At 47.3% G+C, this 22,258-nt stretch overlaps 3 long non-coding RNA genes and 1 pseudogene across 3 annotated transcripts; 2 read left to right on the top strand and 2 right to left on the bottom strand.

Annotated features, from left to right (window-relative positions):
* Positions 1–460: 460 nt before the first annotated feature.
* On the top strand, positions 461–21,076 carry LOC110341451. The gene is made up of 3 exons (XR_005873246.1): positions 461–508; positions 8,543–8,667; positions 21,025–21,076. It is a non-coding gene; the product is annotated as an uncharacterized LOC110341451 (long non-coding RNA).
* On the top strand, positions 4,950–5,723 carry LOC101839918 (annotated as a pseudogene).
* Positions 8,169–14,698, bottom strand: LOC121136114. Its single transcript, XR_005873240.1, has 3 exons — positions 12,922–14,698; positions 12,309–12,398; positions 8,169–10,504 (listed from the first exon to the last, which is right to left on the bottom strand). It is a non-coding gene; the product is annotated as an uncharacterized LOC121136114 (long non-coding RNA).
* LOC121136119 lies at positions 14,895–17,130 on the bottom strand. Its single transcript, XR_005873249.1, has 3 exons — positions 16,385–17,130; positions 15,779–15,912; positions 14,895–15,386 (listed from the first exon to the last, which is right to left on the bottom strand). It is a non-coding gene; the product is annotated as an uncharacterized LOC121136119 (long non-coding RNA).
* Positions 21,077–22,258: the final 1,182 nt, after the last annotated feature.

Here is a 22,258-nt window from a genome sequence, read left to right as displayed (position 1 = left end):
GGTCCAGCCTTTAAACGTGGCGTGCTGCTTTGAAGAGTTATCTGTGCTGTGGTTCGTATCAATAGCTGGTTCTTCTACTGCTCCACAACTTGCTCATCTGTCTACTCATTGGTTGATAGATACCTGGTTGTCTCCTGTCCTGGATAAGCATGGATAAAGGTGTTAGAAACATTTGTCCCAGTGGGGCATTGGTGGTACAAACCTGTAGGAGGAAGTCTGATGCTGCCATTAAACATGTGACTTATTAGAGGCGCATACAGATGAGGTAATAAAAGGGCGGTTTACCACACCGCTAACCACACCCACTTTAGGCAGGACTAAAGACGTATATGGCTGGACGTAAAGACGTATACGTACGTAGGCGGAACTACGTCACTAGCCATGCCCCCGTTAGGGGGAAGGCATAAAAGACAGCACACAGGAAGTCTCGGTCTCTTTTCCTGGAGTTCGGCTTCCTGCTCGGCAGAGGAAACGGCTTGTATCGTCTGGGTTACTTGTTTGGTATCTTGTGAGTATTTCTACATTAAATACTTAGCTTTACTTTCAGTAATTGTGTGTCGCGTATCGTTACAGCGTCCGTTGAAGCCTACACAAACCTTTAATCCCAGCACTCGGGAGACAGAAGCAAGTGGATCTCTGTGAGTTTGAGGCCAGCCTGGTCTACAAAACTACACAGAGAAACCCTGTCTCAAAAAACCAAAAACCAAAACATTTATTATAGGCATCAATGAGACTATTAACTGTTTTCCAGGTTGTGTACTTGGGTGAGCATCTATCCATATAAATGCTGGGTCATGCAGAGGTTTCGCCTTCCAGAGAACAGTCAACTGTTTGCGACATTTCCAGGAGCATTTTGTACTCCGACTAGCAGTGCACAGAACTTCCGCTGCTCTTGTCCTTGCCTTGACAGTCCTTGCTGTCATCAGTCATTTGCATTTTAACCAGGCTTATGGCCTTATAGGGGCATCTCTTTTTAATTTAATTTGTATTTGCCTAATGACCAATAATTGTTTTGAAGGAGTGTTGAGAGGATTGAGTCCAGGGCCTTAAAGATTCTAGACAAATAGTCTACCACTGAGCTGCATCCCCAGCTGACTAATGCTTTTATGTTGGTACATTTACTTTTTATTTATTTATTTTTTACAGAATCTTCTTATGTAGCCCAGCTTGGCTTGAGCCTGGCAGCCTCCTTGGCTTCTTAAATGCTGGGATTCCACACATGCATCATAAGCCTATGTAAAATCTTCTTGGATGAAGGGTCTTTTCAGGTCATTGAAGTTGTTTCTTTTTCTTTTCTTTTCTTGTTTTTTTTTTTTGAGACAGGGTTTCTCTGTGGCTTTGGAGGCTGTCCTGGAACTAGCTCTTGTAGACCAGGCTGGTCTCGAACTCACAGAGATCCGCCTGCTTCTGCCTTCTGAGTGCTGGGATTAAAGGTGTGTGCCACCACCGCCCAGCTTGTTTCTTGGTTTTGACTTGTGAATTTTTGCGATGTTCTGCATTCTCTCTTCTCATTAGCATTTAACAGTTCTCCATTATCTGCCTTTTCTGTAGTTGTCCTCCTTCCTGCCTCATTTTATCCAAAGCACACTTGCAAGTTGATGCTTGACTTCCTCTAGCTGCCTTACCTCAGGGGCGGACAAGCCTGGACTGAGGGGAGGATTCACTTCAGTCGGCCCTTCCACAAGTGTGTGTGTGTGTGTGTGTGTGTGTGTGTGTGTGTGTGTGTCCTTATATTCATGACCTAAAATGACTTTTCTGATTTAGCCTTCCAAGCAGCTGGAGCTATAAGCACACAGCACCGTGTCCCACTTTCTCTACATTAAGTTTTGATAGTTAAATTGGAATTGATTATGTCTTAATTTAAGAGAGAGTTTCACAAGTGTTTTAAACCGTTAAATCACAAGCTACTCAGTGAGTTAGATGTTTGCTCCCAACAGCACGATTCTAAAAGGCTGTGAGGATGACCTGAGGGGATTCCTGCAGGACTGGGAAGTTATGTTACGTCACCTCTGGGCCCTTTCCACCGAGGGCCTATGACTTCATGACCTTGACTCTTCTGGAACCACTTCTCCGTTTTTTGGACTCCCATGACCGAACCCCTGTCCCTGTTGCCCCATTTTTCTGTAGAAGTTTCAACATGAAGCCAGGTCTGGGAGTGTCCCGAACATTCGGCTTGTCCTTACTGAGGGCAATCTACCTGCTGCGTGCCATGTAGCGGCTACGCCTTGCAGAACCATGCATGGCTCCTTGTCAGGCTCATCCTACCACCTCTGTCCCTTTCCTCACAGCTTTGTCTTCGGGAGGGACGGAGGGTGTGGGGCTGCTTCCTACATACTGTTTCTTTCCTTCCCCCTCCACTGAATCCTTCCAGGAGTTGTGCTGTGGTTCTTACAATCACCCCCCCCCCCTGCACGCTCCCAAACAAAGTAGCAGGTTTTCTTGTGCATTTTCACACATGCTTTGTTTGGTTCTCTCTCCTCCTTCCTCTCCCCCATCTCCCTGGCCCCATTCCAGCTGAACTCATAACCCCCCCTTCGCACTCCCACACCACAGTGTTCTCTTGCCCTTCTGGTCCCTGAAGCCCTTTATCCACCTCACAGAGCTATTTCCACTCTCCTAGAATCTACCCACTTTACTCTCACGCAAGTCCACGTGGACACGGTTAGCGGCTAGGACCCACAAATGAGAGAGAACAGGTGGCAGCTGTCTTTCTGAGCTGGGCCACCCACTTAATGTATGTTCCGATTCTATCCATCTCTCCCTGCAAATTTCAGTATTTCATTTCTCACTACAGCGGTAACATTCCATTGCACTCATCTACCATGTTTTTTATTATCTGGACACCAATTGATGGACATCTAGGCTGACTGCATTTCGTTGCGCCTGTGAATTGAGCTGCAATGCCCATGGGTGAGCAGGCATCCCTGTAGTGTGATGCAGAGGCCTCTGGGCATTTGTTTAGGGATGTCATAGCTGGTCACACAGTAGTTCTAATGTTAGCTTTCTGTGGCACCTCCACACCGATTTCCAGTTGGCACGCCGACCAGCAGGGAATGAAGGTTCCTCTTCACCCTACATCATTGCCAGTGTTTGCTGCTTTCTGGTTGATGGTGTTTGTCTCCATCCGTGATGGCCAGGTGGCCACATTCTTGAGTCACCTCTGGGGCCTGGAGTCATGTAAGTGCTTTTGGCTTCTGAGTAAGCACCTCAGGGGTCACGACTGCAACCACTGAAAAATTCACAGGATGCTCAGGTGGAGAAAACTGAGAGAACACGTTATTGGCTTACCTGAAGTGGGGGTAGGTGGGAGCGGGAAGAGGGCAGGGTGGGGGTGTGGAGGAGACTTGCTGTCTCTTCTTTTAATTGTTGGATCTGGCCAAGTGCTCATGGTTAGCGAATGGAAAATGGTAAGACAGGCAGAGTATCATGAACATCCCTGGCTTTTGCTTTCAGGTCAGGAGAACACGAGGCTGAGGACAGAGAGCAACCGTCTTCACCTCTCTCTCACATATGGGGGAAACTAAGAAAAGTCAGGTTACTTTTAAAAGTGTGAGTCATCCATCATGCTGAGAGGGGAAGTCTGAGACAGACTGAGGGAAATGTCATCGCGGTGGATGACGGAGGCATGTGTCTCAGCGTGGTAATAGCTAACATTAGTAACAGCAGGAGTGAGAGAAGCTACTAATAAAGCAAGGGCTCAGAGATCGGTCACCTTTAAGCTTCAAAACAGAAAGATTTCCTTCCCGATGGTACCAAAGTGAAAACAAAGTGTTGCGAAACAAATAAGTATCAAATAGGAGTAGGAGAACCAGCACAGAATACCCATGGCTGTGGTGAAGAACGGAAAGGCCCTCCACATCCAGGAGCCCTGAAGATGACTTATTCTCCAAAACTTGCTGTCGAAAGTACCTCAGTCCTCCGCAAATTGCCAGTTCAATGCAGTTACAAACAAATGCCAAAGGGCATCTTTGTTTTGGAAAGCATGCAAGGTGTCACTAGAGACTGTACCTGGAAGATGGCCAGGGAGGTGTGTGCATCTGTGGTTAGCTCCTACTAGATTTGTTTTAAAAGTTCTAATGCAAGGAGAGTCACTATTTTGTTTTGTTTTTGAGATAGGCTTTCATGTCTCCCAGGCTAGCCTCAAACTCCCTGTGTAGCCAATGTTGACCTTGAATGGATCTCTTTACCCCTACCTTCCAAGGGCTGGAATTATAGGTATACAACAAGCATTTCCAACCATCTATCTATCTATCTATCTATCTATCTATCTATCTATCTATCTATCTAATTCTGAGATGAGGCCTCAAAAGTCAGTATGTATCCCAGGATAGACCTGAACTCCAGAGGTTGCTTCTGTTTCAGCTCAAACACGTAGAATGATGGCATGGCCACCATGACCAGCTTGGTGAGGCTGGTCATCTGGGTCTGGCTCTTCCGGTTCTAACAGGCACACAGATCTATGTAACCTGTGGGTGACATGTCAAGATGATCAGCCATACCCCTGGCTTTCTTTAGCTGTCCCTTGGTAACTTGAGTCCCTTCTGCCATCTACCGCCTTCCCATCTCACAAATATCAGAGGAAAGACCCCAACAGAAGGAGTCTTTTGGGATTTAATGTGTTCCTTGTTTATCCATGTTGATGTGTCAGTGGTCTGTTCCTTTTTATCACTAAGTAGTGCTCCAATGTAAACAAAAATACCACTTTCTTTTTACCTATTGAGTAGCATTGGGTTGTTTCAACTTTCGGTAGTCAGTGGTAAAGCTTTGTGCACAGGTTTTGGGGTGCACCTATGTCTTCAGATCTCTCAGTCAAGGGAGACCTCCTTGCCTTAGTGTTGAACATAGGGCAAAGGCATTCGGCCTTTTAACACTGAGCTGCAGGTTTTGGGTAAATATCATTTTCTTGTTAAGTTTCTTTATGGGGTTCTTTGTGGCAGCAGTATAAGAAGATGGCAAGCAGCTCAGCTGTTCATGGCGAGGGATCTGCACTGGATTTTGGGTTGGAGGCTCTCACCCCAAGCTGGAAAAGCTGGGAAGTCCCCACAGGGACCACAATCATGGCTGTGCAACATGATGGGGGCATGGTTCTAGAGCAGACTCCGGAACAACCACTAGATCCTACATCGCCAGTTGAGTGACTGGCAAGCTGACTCCTATCCATGACTTCATCTTAGGTTGCCACTTGGGTATCAGCTATATCCAAGCACAAATGATGCTGTCATTGACCAGCTTGGTTTCCACAGTATTGAACTGAATGAACCTCCACGAGGACACACAGCCGCCAGTCTTTTTAGGAAGATGTGTTACCAATACGGGAAGATCTGATGGCAGGAATCATCATTGCATACTGGGACCCTCAAGAAGGAGGGCAGATGTACTCAGTTCCCAAAGAGGGTTGATTGATGGTGTTTTGCCATTGGAGGCTATGGGAGCTCGTATGTCCATGGCTATGTTGATGCTACCTATCGGGAAGGTATGACCAAGGACAAATGTCTGCAATTCAATGCCAGTGCTCTCACTTTGGCTATGGAATAAGACAGTTCCAGTGGACGGGTGGTCTGCTTGGCAACCATTCAAGAATCAGGGGTAGAGTGGCAGGTACTTTTGGGAGACCAGATACCCAAATTCACCACTTTACCACCTCCCTGAATCCTGGTTTTCTGGGATGTAATAAAGGATATACTGACGTAAATGTTAATAAACAGTTTGTTAAAGAAAAAAAAGAAGTCTCCTTATGGGGCTGGAAAGATGACTCAGTGGTTAAGAGCACTGGGTGCTCTTCCAGAGGACAGGAGTTTAATTCCCAGCACCCACATGGCAGTCCATACCTGCCTATAATTCCAGTTCCAGGGGACCCAACACCCTCACACATACATGCAGGCAAAACACCAATACATATAAGAATAAACAAGATGGGGCTGGAGAGATGGCTCAGTGGTTAAGAGCACTGACTGTTCTTCCAGAGGTCCTGAGCTCTATTCCTGGCAACCAGGAAGATCTCACAACCACCTTGAGTGAGATCTGGTGCCCTCCACTGACATGCAGGCAGAAGACTGCACACAAAGCTAATAAATAAATAAATAAGAGATAAAAAAATGAACAAGATGAATCCCCTATGTCTCCATTTTGCTGAGACTGTATTTACAATGATAGGTGGTTGTTAGATTTAGTTCAATGTTGTTTTCTGCATCTGTGGAAACAATGTGTGTTTCCCTCTCTCGTCTCTCTTAAATTCCTTTCTTACCTTTGGGTTTTGAGACAAGTTTCTCTATGTATCCTAGGCTAGCATTGACTCTATAATCATCCTATCTTAGTCTCTCTCTCTCTCTCTCTCTCTCTCTCTCTCTCTCTCTCTCTCTCTCTCTCTCTCTCTCTGTCTCTCTCTCTCTCTCTCGCCTCTCTCTGTGTCTCTGTCTTTGTCTCTGTCTCTCTCTCTCTCTCTCTCTCTCTCCTGAGTTTTATTCTTAGCCTAGGCTGTCTTAGAACTTACTATGTAGCCTGAGCCAGCCTCAAACCCATGGTAACCCTTCTGTCTTAGCCTCCGGGATTCCAGAACTGAATGCCCACAGATGACTTTCGTTTCCGTGCATACACACTCACACGTATGTGCACATGAGTATGGAGGTCAGAGGTTGGCATCAGGAGTCGTTAGTTACTCACCTTTTGTTTGGGACGCAGTCTCACCATGTATTCCTTGCTGTCCTGGAACTCGCTCTGTAGTCCAGGCTGACCTCAAACTCCCAGAGATCCCCCAGCCTCTGCCTCCTGAGTGCTGGGGTTAAAGGTGTGCGCCACCACTCCTGTCTCTACCTTTATTTTTTGAGACAGTATCTCTCACTGAGCCTGGAGCTCACTGACTTGGTGAGACTGGCTGGCCAGTGCGTCCCTGGGATCCCCCTGCCTCCTAAGCACTGGGATCATCATGCTGTAGCCTCCCACCAGGGAGCTGGAGAAAGAATTCAGGTCTTCAGGCTCCATCTGCCAAGCCCTGCTTCTATTTTTTTTTTTGAAACAGGGTCACATAGGCCGGGTTGGCCTCAAACTCTCTGTGTAGCTGAGGATGTCCTTGAATGCCTGTTCCTCTACCTTCTTCAGAGCTGGGATTGCAGGCATGAGCCACCACCTGGCTGAAGAGTTTCTAATTTAACTCAATCGATCCTCCCAGTACTCAGTGCTACCTGGTATCACCCTGCGGTTGACTCTGAGCTGCTATTGCCTCTAGTATTTTGAGGACTTTTATGTCTATGCTCATGAGTCTTGTGGTGGTATGAAATGTTTCCTGAAGGCTCATGTGCTGAAGGTTTGGTTTCCAGCTAGGAGTGTCGTCAAGTGTGACTGGATCATGAGGACATCAGCTTCATTAATGGATTAACCCACTGGTGAATTCATAGCTCGATGGTGGCCTAGAAGGTGGGGCCTAATTGGAGGGAGTGGGTCAGTGGAGGCATGTCTTTAAAGGGAGTGTCCTGGCCTGGCTTCCTGGTGGCTATGTGATGGGCAGCTTCTCATACCACACCCATGATCCATGACTTCTGACCCCACCACAAGCAGAATATGTAGCTAAGTGGCCTTAGGCTGAAACCTCTGGCACCATGAACAGACTCAAATCTTTCTCTAAGCTGTCTGTCTCAGGCATTACGTCACAGTGGCAGAAATCTGAACCACACAGTAAGGTCTCTAGAGTGGTCTGCCATGCATATACTGGCTTGGAACTTGGAACATGCTCGCTGTTCTTTTCTTTCCTTCTTTTTTCCAAGACAGAGTTCCTCTGTATTGTTTTGGAGGCTGTCCTGGAACTCCTCTGTAGACCAGGCTGGCCTTGAACTCACAGAGATCTGCCTGCCTCTGCATCCCAAGTGCTGGGACTAAAGGTGTGCACCACCAACTGCTGGCTTTTCTTGGAAGAGATTATGAAGGATTAATTTGTTCTTCTATTGTTTGGTAGAATTTTCAAATAAAACACATTTGGGCCTGAGGTTTCCTTTTTATTTTTTAAAAATTAAAAAAAATGTGTGTGTGTGTGTACACATGTATGTGCAATGCCCACCAAGGCCAGAGAGGGTGTCAGATCCCCTGGAGCTGGAGTTATAGTGGTGAGCTGACATATGGGTGCTGGGAATCTGACCTAGGCCCCTGGAGTAGCAGCACCCAATGCTCTTAAACACTGAGCCACCTCTCTAGGCCTCGGGATTTCCTTTCCAGAGGATTTCAAAAAGAAAATTGGATGTATTGGGTTCCTTTAATAGAAAGAAGACTGCTTAAGTCATCTGCTTCATCCTGAGTTGTGTATAGAAATAAATCAATTTCCAGCCAGGCCTACTCAAAGAAATTCTGTCTTGAAAAACAAAACAACAACAAAAGAAATAACACAGTTTCATCTAAATTGGTAAGTGCACGGTAGAATTGTTGGTAACATTCCTGACTACTGTCTCTGGGGCATTTATGACAGCTTTCATTTTGGTGATTTCTGACCTATTTCTTTTCTTTTCCCTCAATCTGGTCATTATTAAAGTTTTCTTTTTTTTTTTTTCTTTTGAGACAGGTTCTCTCGATGTCCTCCTCCTGGCTGATCTGAAAGTCACCCTGTAGACCTGGCCTCATCCACGTGCTTCTGCCTCTGAAGTGCTGGAATTAAAGGCGTGCGCTGCACTCGAGGTTTGATACATTGTAAGGAATGGGCTCTTGGGGCCTGGAGATGTGGCTCCGCATAGCCCCTTTCTAACACACACAGCACCCTGGGTTTAGTCTCAGGCAGCACAAACAGAAAACAAACAGCTTTCCTTTTGGTGTCATGTCTTTTCTGTTTCCTGTTTTGTCTATTTATGTTTAATCCCCCTTACTTTGCTTCCATTGGGTTTGGTTTGCACTTTTTTCTAGTTTCTGAAGGGGTAAGTTTAGGCGTTTATTTGAAAACGGTTTCCTTTCCTGACACAAACCTTTGATGCTGTCAACTTCCCTGTCAGTGCTGGCTTCTCTGAGGCCCACACATTTTGATAAGTTGTGTTTTCATTTTCATTCCATTCAAAACATTTTATAGTTTCTCTTGTGACTGACTTTTTGGCTCAGGGATTATTTAGAAGTATGTTGCTTAATTTCCAAATATTTAGGGGATTTTCTAAATATCCTTTTGTCATTGATTCTAACTTAACCCCATAAATTATGCTTAGAGGACATACATTACATAATTTCAGTATTTATTTGAGATGGGACCCATGCAGCATAAGCTAGCCTCAACTTTATTATGTAGCTGGAGATGACCTTGAACCCTTGATGCTCTTGCATCTACCTCCAGACAGATGGGGTCCCAGGACTGCAGTTACTTTCAAATGTGTTAAAACTTAATCATGTGACTCAAGATAAAGTCTGTCTCGAGAAAATCCATATAAATTTGACAAGGAATTGCCTTTGTTGGGTGGAACACTCTCCAAATGTTGCCTGGGTCAACTTGCTAGTGCTGTTTAGTCTTCAGTTGTTCTGCTGTGAATGTGCATGACCTCCACAGGCTCATATGTCCGGATACTTGGTGCCCAGTCTTTGGAACTGTTTATGAAGGACTAAGAAGTGTGGCCTTGTTGGAGGAGGTGTGTCACCAGGGGTGGGATTTGAGGTTTCAAGAGCCTTTGACCATTCCCAAAGTGCTCTCTGCCTCATTTGTGACTGAGAAGGGAACTCCTAGCTGCCCTGTCTTTGACTCTAACCCCCTGGAACCCAACTCCAATCAAATGCTTTCTCTATTAAGTTGCCTTGGTCATGGTGTCTTATCACAGCAACAGAAGAGCAGCTAAGATGTCAACGGTTTCTTGTGTGTTTCTTTTATCAGTTAAGGAGCAAGAAGCAGTGAACTCTCTAAGCATAGCTGTAGAGTTTGCCTGCCTCCCTCCCTCCGACTGCACATGTATTCTGAAGCACTGCTGTGAGGCGCGTACATGTTTATGGTCACAGCTTCCTAATGAGCTTACCCTGAATCATCACACTTCAGTTCCTTTGTCCTCAGCTGTTTTCTTTGTCTCGAAGTTCGCTTAGCTGGACTTACTGCAGCCGCTCTAGCATTCTTTTTAACAATCAATTCACATTCATGTTTAAAGGTGTGATTGTATGTTTTCCTGGTATAGTCACAGATCGTGAAAACGTCACCCTGCTCAGTCCTGTCATAGTTGGCTTCTAAATTAAATGTCTTTCGTGCGTCCTCACATGGGTGGAAGAAGCGCCAGTGTCCCACCAGCCTCTTTCACAGGGCTCTGGTCACAGGGTGGTGTTCTCAATGACCTAATCACATCCCAAAGGCCCCACATCTACATGACTTCACCTTGGGGCTCAGCTTCAGCCATCTTGTCAAATCTTGGAGAAGCATAGATGTTCAGAGCACAGCTGTGCTCTGCCAGGCAGGGCAAGTACACATGGTGACACAGACAGCAGGCACACTCGGTGACACAGACTCCAGAGATTGATTGCAGGAAGCACCTGGATGCTCTTGTGAAGTCACATGACAAGGATGATCGGAATGCTGTTTATTGTAGGGAAAACCAGAAAGAACTACATTGTCTGATATTAGGGGACTTGTTAAAGAATTATGGTTTATTTACACAACAGGACAGTAAGCAGTCTCTGGGACAGTTATGTACATAGAATAGAGCATGGTCATTCGCTGTACCAAGCTACAGGCAAATGTAATCTGATTTTCCTAATGTAATAAATTTTAGTATCTCTATCATTTATCTACCATCACTTATCTACTTATCATCTATTATCATCTCTCCTCCTCTCTTTCCCACTCTCTCTCTCTCTCTCTCATTTTTTCTCTCACCCTCCCTTTCTCCCTCATCACTCAGTCTACTCTGTGTATATCCATCAGCATAGCAAGGGGTTTGGTAAACCATTATCAGTGGATTTATATTGGACAGTTGACTTTCTAGAAAAATATTCTTTGCTTCCACATGTCTGTATATGTCAGAGACATTTCCTACATTAATATTTTATTTTTATAAAAAGACCAAGCCGGGTGGTGGTGGCACATGCCTTTAATCCCAGCATTGGGGAGGCAGAGGCAGGCGGATCCTTGTGAGTTCAAGAGTTAGTGTAGTCTATAAGAGTTAGTTCCAGGACAGTCTCCAAAGCCACAGAGAAACCCTGTCTCGGAAAACAAAACAAAACAAAACAAAAAAAAGTAAGACCAATTTTACTAGGGAGCGGCTCTAAAATAAATGAGTGGTGAGGAGTAGGGGACAGTGGGGAGGAGCAGGGGACAGTGGGGAGTGTGCAGGGGACAGTGGGGAGTGAGCAGGGGACAGTGAGGAGGTGCAGGGGGCAGTGGGGAGGAGCAGGGGGCAGTGGGGAGGAGCAGGGGGCAGTGGGGAGGAGCAGGGGGCAGTGGGGAGGAGCAGGGGGCAGTGGGGAGGAGCAGGGGACAGTGGGAAGGAGCAGGGGACAGTGGGAAGGAGCAGGGGGCAGTGGGGAGGAGCAGGGGGCAGTGGGGAGGAGCAGGGGACAGTGGGGAGGAGCAGGGGACAGTGGGGAGGAGCAGGGAACAGTGGGAAGGAGCAGGGGGCAGTGGGGAGTGTGCAGGGGGCAGTGGGGAGTGTGCAGGGCCGTGTGGGACCTGACCTTGCTGTTCTCTCGGTCTCTGAGCTTTTTTTTTTTTAATTTTTTTTTTTTTTTGGCTTTTCGAGACAGGGTTTCTCTGTGGCTTGGAGTCTGTCCTGGAACTCACTTTGTAGGACCAGGCTGGCCTCGAACTCGCAGAGATCCACCTGCCTCTGCCTCCCAAGTGCTGGGATTAAAGGCGTGCGCCACCAACGCCCGGCTCGGTCTCTGAGCTTTTGACAGATGGTGCTGTCCTTCCATCCTCTAACAGAGAGGAAATACTTTTACATCTAAATGTGTCGACTTTTTTTTCACAAGTTCCAGGAAATAGTAGTTTTGCTTTCCTGTCCTGCGGTCCCTGGTGGCTGCTGACTCAGTGTTTCAGGACTGGAGGGTTCTTTTCTGTGATGTTAATGTCTGCCATTTAAACTTCACTGAGGATCTGTTCCCTTCTGTCGCTGAAGTACTTTCCGTTTTCTGGCAATGCAGACCTAACGTAGCTGTGTGATCTTAGCCATTTTCAGTTCAGTTCTGTGGCATTCACTCCACATGCTCACATTGCTGCGCCAGTGCTACCTCGTGTCTCCAGGACCCTTCGTTATACTTAACTGAAACTGCCCCCATTAAATAATACCACCCCCAGTCCTCACAGCCCTCACTGCCCTCCCAGCACCCCCCTCCAGCCCCCAGCCCTCACAGCCCCTGCTCTCTTATTTTCATGAATTCACCTGTTTCCAGTACTCGAGTCATTGCAATGGGGGTAGTATTCAGTTTTCCTTTTCCAAACAAGGTCTTGTAGCCCAGGCTGGTCTAACTCCCTGAGTAGACAATGACGACTTAGACTCTGAACACCCCTGTCCCCAGCTGGACTGTGCTGGGGTTAGAGGCATGCAAACCCAGGACACTGTGCGTGCTGGGCAGGCACCCCATCAACTGCATCGCACCCCAGCCAGCTGGACTGTGCTGGGGTTAGAGACATGCAAACCCAGGACACTGTGCGTGCTGGGCAGGCACCCCATCAACTGCATCGCACCCCAGCCAGCTGGACTGTGCTGGGGTTAGAGGCATGCAAACCCAGGACACTGTGCGTGCTGGGCAGGCACCCCATCAACTGCATCGCACCCCAGCCAGCTGGACTGTGCTGGGGTTAGAGGCATGCAAACCCAGGACACTGTGCGTGCTGGGCAGGCACCCCATCAACTGCATCGCACCCCAGCCAGCCGGGATTTGCTCTTCTGCTTGACTTATGTCATGTGGCATAATGTGCTCCTAGAATAAGTGACCCACAGTCACCCTTGCTCGTGTGACTCAGAGGAAGCCCATCTCACCGGTCATGCTCACCCTGGCCTGGGATCAGCTCCCTGCTGGAGTGCCCGTCCAAGTCAGCATCTTTGAAGCAAGAGTTTTGAGAAGCAATGAAGAGAAGCCACACGGTACTACTCAAGGCAAATAGAGTGGGTTGAAAAGCATGAGGCTGGACACACCCTGCCAGTGCACCCCGGCCTCTGGACCTGTACCCCAGGAACCACTCAAGGAGGCATGCCCAGCAGGTCATCGTGCCCTGGTGACTCACCTGGCAAGTGACAGGTTTGTTAAGGGTAAATGTGACACCTTAATCATATGACAAATGGAGGAATGTTTTTCTCAGAAACAGTGTAATCAGGTATGGCAGCATGCTGGCAGTCTTGATGCTTGGCTGGTAAAGGATGGGCCAGCCTGGTCTACAGTCAAAGTCTTGTCTCAGAAAAGCAAACAAGGAAAAACAAAGGCAAGGAACATGCATGTAGCTCAGAGTGGCACATTGGACATGTGTGAACTCAGCTGCTTGGGGACAGTGACCAGGAAGGCTGTGTCACATTTGTGACAAGCCACTTCCTGAGAAGTCATGGCCTCCTCAATGTCTCCTAGTGCTGAGGATGTGCTGTGTCTTTCAGGGTAGGGATTGTCATCCTGCTGCCTTTCTTTGAAGCCACACTGGCTGAAGGCCCCCTGTGCCCACGAGGGTCTGACTTTACCAAGGTCTTGTTTGAGGTATTTGTAGGGATGCTGGGAAGCTCAGGTAAAGACACCCTGCATGCTTTCAGCTTATCATCTGGTCATGTGTGGGGGCTTACACAACGATGTTCACCCAACCCAACACCATCGCTGTCATAACATTTCTTTGGATAGCACAGAGGAGCCTCTTAGTACAATTGTACTCCAGGGAGAGGGCAGAATCCCACCCTCTCTCTCCAAACTGTCACTCGGTGGAAAGGCCTGGTTCCCTGATGGAAAGGGGTGGGGTAAGATGCAGCAGGGATGAAGGTTTCACTGTGTGCTGGATTAGGTCCCCTTCGCCAGCACTTCCGTCTCATCCTTTAACCACTGGTTCTGCTGACAGTGGACACCGAGTGGGCAGTGCTCTGCTGTTCCTGGGGCAGGACTCCCAGGCATCCAAGGACCCAGGGCTGGACTCTGAGACCCTGGTGTCTGGCCCCAGACCTGCCTTTCTGTTTCTGGGTGACTGTGTGGTCTCCATTTTCTCACCTTCAGTACGTGGCAGTGTCTACTCCACAGGGTGGCTGCCCAGATTAGTGAGCTGACTAATATCTACACAGCTCTCCAGAAATACACATTTCCCAAAAGCCATTGTTAAAAAGAGAAAACCAAAGGGTAAAACCCACGTTAGTACCAGAGCACCGCCCAGTCTCTACTATTATTAACGTAAAGTTGTTAGCCAGCCAGTTTACACCCTGGAGAGGTTGTCTGAAGGTTCCAGTAGAGGAGCACAGCTGCCTGCTTGCCCCTTGATGGAAGATCTGTCCTCGTCTCTCAGGGAAAGTCTTCCTTCTCCACCATGCACACAGCTTCAGGAGAGACACACATGGAGCCACCTCGACGGAGGAAGCGGGTACCCTCCTAATGAGCCAGATCAGTAGCATCAACCCTGGCAGTCAGTATGGTGACACACCTCCCAGTCGGACAGTCCTCACACCCCTGTTCTAGTCCACTGTGCTGGGACCAGCTGTGCTGCCCCATCTGGCTGGAGGCTGCCATATTGGCAGGGCAGGAAGACTTTGTGCCCAGGAAGGAAGCTTAGGTCAGGAGGCCTTTTTGCTTCCTGATTACTTCCTGTTGTGCATTTGTCATCCTTGTCTTACTTGGTCATGTGTGTGTGTGTGTGTGTGTGTGTGTGTGTGTGTGTGTGTGTGTGTGTGTGTGTCCCTGTGCAGGTGTTTGAACATAGAGGCCAAGACTGATGTTGGTGTTTCCCTTAATCATGCTGTAGAGTCATGTCTCTGGGGTGGGCCCCCACATGTCAGATCTGGCAGGATGCACCTCCCTGAAAGCCTTTCTCTGCATTAAGTGACATTGGCTTGAGAATGGTGAGGGATGAGAGAAACTTATGGACTTGCTAGAAGATTCCTAATCTTTGCTGTCAAAAATGGGCATTGTCTCATACTTTTGTCTGTCTTTTCATATGTGTCTCTGTGTGTGCACATGTGCACGTGTGTATGTACGTGTGTCTGTACCTGTACATGTGCAACACAGAGGCCCGAGACTGATGTTGGTGTTTCCCTTGATAACTCTGCACCCTATATAGAGAGGCAAGGTCTCTTGACCGAAACCCCAAATCTCCAATACGGCTAGTCTTGCTTGCCAGCTCGCTCAGGCATGCTACTCTCTTTCTCTTGAGTACTGGAATTACGGGCTACCTGTGCCCATATGGCACTTACGTGGGTCTGGAGATCTGAACTCTGGTCCTCACACTTGTAGCATTTTGTCTCCTGATGCTTCTCCACACCTCCATACTTGCAAACAGAAAACTGCAAATAGAAAGGTGATCAATCCCTGCCCCTCACCCCAAGCATCAGGATTACATGACAGCAAGGATGACAGGCGCCTATCTGACTCCCAGGGATTGTATCTCAGTCAAACCCCTGGCAGGACTGATTTGACATCTGTCTTAGTGACTTTCCTGTTGCTATTATAAAACACCCCAACAAAAGTATCTTAAGGGAGAAGTGGTTTAGCCGGGCGGTGGTGGCGCACGCCTTTAACCCCAGCACTCGGGAGGCAGAGGCAGGTGGATCTCTGTGAGTTTCGAGGCTCTGGTCTACAGAACGAGTTCCAGGACAGCCTCCAAAGCCACAGAGAAACCCTGTCTCGAAAAACCAAAAAAAAAAAAAAAAAAGGAGAAGTGGTTTATTTAGCTCACAGTTCAAGGTGCAGTCCATCACGGCAGGGGCCAAGGTGAAGCAGTTGTTCTTGTTGCATCCATAGTCAGAAAGCAGAGGACAATGATTGCATGCTGCTCCTTAGCTTGCTCTCTCTAGTTTTGGGTTCCGGACCCTGGTCAGGAAAATCCCCGCCCACAGGAGGACAGTTTTCCCGCTTCAATTGATGCAACCAAGACAATGCCCACAAAGCCAGGCATGGTGGTGCCAACCTTAATCCCATCATTCAGGAGACAGAGGCAAACTGATCTCCGAGCTCTAGGCTAGTCTGGTTTTCATAGAAAGTTTCAGGATAGCTAGGTCGCTATAGAGAGACCCTGTCTCAATAAAACAAAAGACCCCCCAAATAAAACCCATGACCCCCACAAACATGCCTAGAGGCAGCTTCCAGGTAATCCTAGATGCTGTTAAGCTGCTATCGCCAATCACCACATGACCTCTCTTAGCTCTCTTAGCGACAGGTCCCTTACACAAGGTTGCTTTGGTGGGAGGAAAATCCCTTGCTGCTGGGGATGATGTCTCAAAGCTCCTCTGGGTGGTTTTGTGTGAACCACTCTCAAGCCTGACATCCCTGCCTCCACACTCACCACGTCTCCTGAGACACTGGAAGCCACTGCTGGGTCACAGCAGACAGGGACTTTGTCGCCTCCAAACCACTTTCACCCATATGCCTGATGCTGTCAGAGGTGCTGGTCCCTCAGCTGGCACAGTCCACCTCTCTCTCATCTCAGGCCTCGGCTTCCGGCCGCCTCCTCAGAGCTGCGGCCACCTGCCTATCCCAGAGGCCTGGCGTGCGCTTTTCTCCTTTTCCCTCTTTTGCTGATAGTGTCTGCGGAGTGGGGATACAGTGACCTCAGTGTTTTTCGATGACATAATCCTTAAATTTCTTCAAGTAAAAACCAGAATAGAGAAGTGGGAAGCCTTGGGTGAAGTTCTGTGTAGTTCGGTAGCTTTGGAGATGGGAAAGCAAGATTCGATTTCAGTTTGACATGCCATCATAATTTTTTCTCTCTCTGTTTTTCTGAGACAGGGTCTCATGCAGCCTAGGTTGGCCTTAGACTTCCTATGTGACCGAGGATAACCTTGAACTCCTGGCCCTATTGCATCTTCCTCCTAAGTGCTGGGATTCCAGGCATGTGTCTTACTGGCTCAATTTTAGTTTTTGAAGTGACACAGTCACCAAAAATTAACCACAATCCTGCATGCTTTTCATCGAAGAACCACAACTGCTAGTTAGAACTCACCCTGAATGACAGTCCACCTGCCACGGCATTTCCCCATCTGGAGGGCACGGCTCAGTGCCTCTCATGTAGTCATAAGGCTGACCCACATGACACCCGGAAAGCTTGGCTGTGGTGGAGACTGAGTTTTCAGGTTTTTTTTTTTCTATGTAGAATTTGTGTAGTGTTTATTGTTACAGTAAGATTGAAGCCATATAGAATTGGGGGTGTGAGAGGGAGTATTTTCTGCACTGGGGAGCTGTCCTGTGGGTGAGGATTCTGGGTGAGGCACTGCCTGATGCCATGGGCCAGGCAGAGAACTGCTTCTTTGGAAACTCCCAGGGCTGCAGTCAGGGAGAGAAACTGCCACAGGAAATTTTTCTGAATGGTATGATGCATTCATTTGTCCTATCAGCAGGCAGGGAAGACAAGCCTCGGAGAGGATTCCATGCCTTGATGTTGGTGAGGGACGCTTGCCTCTGTGACTCCCCTGATGGTTCTCATGTTCATTTGCTCTTGTGGCCTTTCTTAAAGGTCCTTCAACATTGCCCACGTGTACCCCCGAAATGGTCCTCAAGGACACCTCATTTATGTCTTCCAATTTCTGCCCCAACAGCATGCTGGAACTCAGCCTGGTGGCCAGTAGGATTCCTAAAGGGAGGCAGTAGCACAGTCAGATAATCCACAGGTCAGGCCCCCTTCAGAGTCTTCAGAGAGGAGTGGCTTCTGCTTCTCCTTCTTGGTACGCAGGCCCTCAGCCCATGGAATGCTGCTGCCCAGATCACCCTCTTTGCATCTAGAACTACAGCCCATGGGATGGTGCTCCCACATTCAGGCAGGTCTTCCCTGTTCAGGTAACCCAGTCTGATAAACCCGCCATGCGACCCCCGGGAAGGGACCCCCGACCCGCGGGGGTGAGGTGATGAGGGTCGCTACTAATTTAGTGGGCCTTCACGAGCAGATCCGATCTGGAAAGTGAACTTCAAGAGGTTAATGGAAACAGGCTCAAGACAACGTTCGCTGATCAAGAGCCTTTATTTTTTGGGGCGCGCTGGAATTTATAGAGGAAGGACCTCAGGGGGTGGTACAAGCATGTCAATCAAGTCTCAATTCAAATATACACCAAATACGGTAAAGACAAAGCTGTAATTTTCCATCAGTCATTAGTTACATTCCACAAATGCTTGTCAGTGTAAGTCAGGTGCAGGAATTAGGGAGGGGTAGGAAGTATACAACAGAACACTTTAACCTTTTGTTAACAAAGACAATTACTCTGTAAGGGTACTTCCCTCTGGCTAGGCGGGTGGGCTGCCCTGTGTAAATTTAACTTTAATGGTTAGCCTTTTCCTTTGTCTCAAGGGCATGTGTGCTCGCAGTCACGTAGGCGGAAGGCCAAGAAACGGTTGACAGACTCCATTTTGTTCAAGGTTCTAGCAGTCCCCAACACCGCCAGAGGTTTGTCTCCTTGGAAATTCTTGGTCCTGTCAAGTTGACAGTCAATATTAACCAATCACGTGTCTATGTTCCGTTTTTGCTTATTTGTCTATCATTTGTTAGGCACTGTGTTGTTTCTATTTTTTGACTATTATTTTAAAAAGTTACTGCAAGAGTCATGTATGTTCTTGTGTGTGGACACATGTGATGGTCAGTTTTCATCATCAACTTGACACAAAGTAAAATTGTCTGGGAAGACAGTTTCAGCGAGGGTAGTCTAGATTGGCTGGCCTGTGGGGGATTGTCTACGTTAACTGAAGTGGGAAGATCTGTCCACTATGGGGTGGCATTTGCATGCACACATGCTTGCGTGCACGCGCGCGCGCACACACACACACACACACACACACTAAATATAAAGATACAAATTTTTAAAGATACAAATACAAAATAGTTGCATGACTTGGCAACTTCACTCTAAGAGGAATAAAACATGCTATCTTAATTTCATTCCGGTTGCTCTCATAAAATACCCTGACAGAAGGAAAGCTATTCAAGGGGGAAGGGGGCACTATTAGCTCACAGTTCCAGGTCACAGCACATCATGGTGGGGGAGTCAGTGTGTCGGGAACTTGAAGCAGCAGGTCACATGACAGCCAAGAGAGCGCACACACACACACACACACACACACACACACACACACACACACACACACACACACACACACACACACACAGAGAGAGAGAGAGAGAGAGGTGCGCATGCTGGGTTTGTGTGCTCTTCTCTACTACAGTCTGAGACCCAAAGATAGGGAGTGGTGACAGCTCTCAGGAGTCAGTTCTCTCCTGTCACCCATGCCTATCTGGGCTTTGAATTCAGGTCATGAGGCCTGTGTGCAGTTGCCTTTAGCATCTGAGCCCTCCTGCCTGTCCTCATCTGTACTCTTTGCACGTTTGTCAAGTGAATTGTTTGACTCGTGGGAATCCTCGTACTTTTGGGATAATAGCCTGTTTATACTATTGGTTGGAAACAGCTTCCAGGTCAGGGGCTTGTTCACTTTTTTTTCTTTTTTAATAGCACAAAAGCCTTAATGTGTCACTGATTTCCCTCATGGATTATGCCACCCTGAGTGTTTCTTGTCTGAGGATGTGGTTCCTGCTTTGAAGTTCTAGAGCTGTTGGCCCATGTTCTCTCCTAAGGATGGAGACACTCTGTTGCCTGTCCTTAGAGCTTTCACTGTGCTTTTGTTGTGTAGTGTGAACTATTCTCTAAGAATCTCCCCATGAAAAGTACATGATTGATTAATTAGCCTTTCTCTCCTCTGCTGATGTCAAGCACTCCTCTGCCATGACTAATGTGGTAGGTTTTGAGCCAATTCTGCTGCTCCTTCATTTTAAGCTTTTTAAAAAGAAATTTATTTTAAATTGTTTATGTGAATATGCATGTAAGTGTAGTGCCTACAGAAGCCAGAAGAGGGTGCTGGAGTTACAGACAGTTGTGACCCACCTTCTGTGAGTGCTGGGATCTGAACTCAGGTCCTCTGCAAGAGCAGTATACACTTAACTGCTGTGCCATCTCTCCGGCTCTTGTCTTAAGCTTTGAACTTTGACTGTCCTCACAGTTTTGCTTCCAACAAACTTGTGCTAAGACTGATCTTCCATATTGTCCTTTAAAACCACTTGAGCTCTTCCCATGTCCCAAATCTACCAAAGTAACATTCTCATGTTCCCCTAGAAACACCTGCTGTATTATGTGGCAGATTGATTTTCATATGTATATATATGTATATATATTAATACATATTGTATACACACACATACACACACACACACATACACACGCATGCACAAACAGGGTCATAATGTGTGACCCAGTCTGACTTCAAACCCATGATCCTCCTGTCTCAGCCTCCTGAGTGCAGGGATGGCAGATGTGTGCCACCACCCTATGGCCGCAGGTTTCTGTTCCACCTGGTCCCACCTTCCTTCAGCCCCAAATAAGCACACAAAAACCTTTATTAAATATAAACTGTTTGGCCAATGGCTTGGGCTTCTTACTAGCTGGCTCTCTCTTAATTATTAACCCATTTCTATTAAACTATGTGGCTGTGGCTTACCTGTAATCCACATGTTACTCCTCCAGCCACTACATGGCTTCTCTCTCTGCCTCTCCCCAGAATTCTCCTCGTCTGGTAGTCCCACCTATACTTCCTGCCTGGCTACTGGCCAATCAGTGTTTTATTCATCAACCAATAAGAGAAACACATATATAGAAGGCCATCCCCCATTACCACGCCTGGTATTTCTGTAGGGTTTTGTTAGATAACTTAAATCATAGTAAGCACTTGGCTTACCACATAGGGTTTTTTTTTCAACTTACCATATTGTGTCTTGGTCACAAGTTTTCTTGTGAGACAACCTTCCTGCAGCCCACTGCAGCTTCAACCCAGTCACTCTGTAAAAGCTGGGGTGTCCAACTTGATTTTCTGATATTTTGTTATAGATTTTAAAGTTTGCATTTATAAGTGATGGTGCATAATTTTCATTCTTAAAAAATCATTTTTTTTTTTTAGGTTGGAGAGATGGCTCAGCAGTTAAGAGCACTGGCTGCTCTTCCAGAGGACCCAGGTTCAGTTCCCAGCACACGCATTGTGCGGTTACAACTGCCTATAACTCCAGCTCCAGAGGGATCTGCTGCCCTCTTACGACCTCTTTGGGCCCTGCACTCACACACAGACACATAATCAGATAGAAACTAAGCCATATTTTTAAATATAAAAGCCCTTCCCACCACCCTTTTTTGATCTGGATTAATTCAAATATGGCCTCAAGTTTCCTTTTTCTTGTTGGAGTTGGTTTTCTCCTTCCATCATGTGGGTTCAAACACGAGTCATCAGGCTTGGTGTCAATCATCTTTATACCCTTTGACTCATGGAATGAGAGTCCCACTCTGCTTTCTATAATGTAGGCTTTCTTTTTTCTTTTCTTCTTCTTTTTTTAAGAGGTCTCTTACTGTGGCCAAGGCTGACTATGAACCTGAGGCAATTCTCTTTCCTTGTTCTCTGGAATCCTGGGGTTGCAGGTTTGTGCCACCATGCCCAACAGGTTCAAGGTCCTTGAAGGTGGCTAACTGTTGTGCTACTGCAGGAAAACAGAACGGACCTTGCTCCTGACAGGTGTACAGTGAGCAATTAACAGCTGAGTGAGACGTTTATGGAAATTTATATGTTGAAATAGTTAATAATAGGGTCTGTACAATGGTGAGGTCATAAGAGCTAAGAAGAAACTGGGGGAGAAAGAAATATGAGCCTCAGAGTCATGGGCCTGACCTAGTCAGTGAAGGGCAGGTTAGCTCTGGTGAGCAGCACACATGCTCACGATCTCCCTGTGCTCACAATTCCCCTAAAGCACCAGGAGTCCCTGGCAATTGTCTTACACAGGGATCATTCTTAGCCCTTGAGATCCAAGAGAAACCCCAGAGCTGTATCAGCCCTGTGGAGCAAAGGAGCTTCCCCGTCTAACTTCTGAGCAGAGGCGAAGCAGGTGTCCTTCGAGCATGTCTCTAGCTTGGCTCCCAAGTGACCATGCACTCATTTGCATGAGCGGGTCACAGGGGTAAGAGTGAGGAGCACAGACCAAGAACACTGCCAGGAAGCAAATGACTAGCCTGTCCTTGTCAGCCATGCATGTCCTGTACCCAGCCTCTCCCTACCTGGTATCCGGTTGGCTCCTTTTCTGTTTGTAGATGTTTACATACAACCGTAGGCTTCACAAAATTGCTGTCACTATTTTGTTGTTTTGAGATGG

Source organism: Mesocricetus auratus, unplaced genomic scaffold, assembly GCF_017639785.1.
Source record: "Mesocricetus auratus isolate SY011 unplaced genomic scaffold, BCM_Maur_2.0 Super-Scaffold_6723, whole genome shotgun sequence".
Classification (NCBI taxonomy): Eukaryota; Metazoa; Chordata; class Mammalia; order Rodentia; family Cricetidae; genus Mesocricetus; species Mesocricetus auratus.
This window is presented reverse-complemented; position numbering and strand designations above follow the sequence as displayed.